This window comes from Cupressus sempervirens, chromosome 9, assembly GCF_028749045.1.
Source record: "Cupressus sempervirens isolate cs-2001-9-10 chromosome 9, ASM2874904v1, whole genome shotgun sequence".
Taxonomy (NCBI): domain Eukaryota; kingdom Viridiplantae; phylum Streptophyta; class Pinopsida; order Cupressales; family Cupressaceae; genus Cupressus; species Cupressus sempervirens.
The window spans coordinates 181,798,444-181,800,102 of record NC_143126.1 but is presented as its reverse complement, the minus strand read 5'-3'; the positions used below and the strand labels follow the sequence as shown (position 1 = coordinate 181,800,102).

Genomic DNA, 1,659 nt, shown 5'->3' with positions numbered 1-1,659 from the left:
TGGACTACATTTGAAATTGGAACCTATATTACGTTAGCAATGAATACCGCACAGTATTGACACCATCAGATTATAGACCGATGCCATCATTCGCAACTTCTAGAAAAGGAAATGCTCCCAAAAAAACCAAAAACTGACTGTGCAATTCGTTGATCGGCGTGCGATGACATATCATGCTATCAAAACAAGATAACGTACTGCGTGATGCCATTACAGTTTCTTCATATAAGTTCAAACTAACCCAGATATAACAATTGTAACGAACAAGAGCTTCATTGAATCATAAGTCAACAGTCTATATTTCACTTCCTGCGCCATTAAGGATTTTTCAAATACCAAAAAAAAATCCCAATTAAGAGTATTATCACCAATTTTGTCTTACAATCCCAGCAATGAAATCATAGACAATGTTTGGTTGTAGGCATAGGAATTAAGAATAGAAACGACTCAATCGCTCCAAAGAGAGTAAAGAGGATCCGCAAAATCGGTGTCCTCAAATTCATCGTTGGGGCGAGGAGGCGTGAGAATGAGCGCCTCCGCCATGTTGGTCCACATATTCGGCGACTGCACAAGAAAATCCTCCACATGTTGATGATCTACTTCAACTGATGATTGCAGTAATGTCGTTTCAACATTACTCTCTACAATGCTCAATTGCGAGCAATCTTGTTTACTAATGTCTTCTTCGCCATGAGCTGTTGAAGGTTGATCAGCTTGGTTGCGATGTGAAGAAGATAAAAGAGTCCTCCTGGGATCGTACGCACGTGCGGCCCGCGAAGCGGCGGCTTGGATGTCGCGAGAATGAGAGGAAGAAGGGCGTGGCAGCGAGTTTGCGGCGTGGGGAAAATTGAGCATGGCAGAACGTCCCTTCAAACAGAGAGCAGCGGCGTCGTAAGCCCTCGCGGCCATGTGTGGAGTGTCATATGATCCAAGCCAAATTCTTCTCTTCTTCTTCGGCTCTCTAATTTCAGATACCCATTTTCCCCAACTTCGGCGACGAACACCTCTGTACTTGAAGTCCCTTATTTCTTCTACTTCGACCGTCCCATTGGAGCTCTCAAGTCCTTTCTCAGACCCCGAGTCCATTACTTCACAGTTCACTTCCTTTTGTTGCAACAATGTAAGGAAGATCAAGGATTAACGGCTGGTTATAGGCCATCTATATAAGGTCCCTATGAATTAGCATCAGTACAGCTGGAGAGCAGGATGTGTGGGTATATAAGCACGCCTTGAATTTCTTCAATCCAAGCGCAGGTCGAAGGAAAGTGCGAGTGAAAGCGCTTGGTTGAGCTGGAATTCTAGAAACGTGTTTTTTGATGTTCGGTCCAATGAAAGAGGATTCAACTGATATGGAGTAGTAGTAGTCAAGTCTCAGGACAGTTGAAGGTAAAAGACTGTCAAATGGAAACTTCCAAACTTGCAACAGTAGGGGAGAGGACACTTGTAACGCATAAAGGCCACTGCTAGTTGGACAGCTAAGTGTTATCGTACATATTTGACGGAGCTTCTGCCATTTTTTCGGCATTTTGGGGTAAAATGTTTTCAAAGTAGTTTGTGAAATAGTCAGTGTACTATTATGAATTAGTTAGTCAAATGTGAGGAAATGTCTAAGAAGCGTCCTAATATAGGTAAATAGTACGAGTAATAAGGAAGTCTAAC

At 42.7% G+C, this 1,659-nt stretch overlaps 1 pseudogene across 1 annotated transcript; it reads right to left on the bottom strand.

Annotated features, from left to right (window-relative positions):
• Positions 1 to 248: 248 nt before the first annotated feature.
• LOC149538074 (ethylene-responsive transcription factor ERF024 pseudogene) lies at positions 249 to 1,266 on the bottom strand (annotated as a pseudogene). Its single transcript, XR_016356511.1, has one exon. The product of XR_016356511.1 is annotated as an ethylene-responsive transcription factor ERF024 pseudogene (transcript).
• Positions 1,267 to 1,659: the final 393 nt, after the last annotated feature.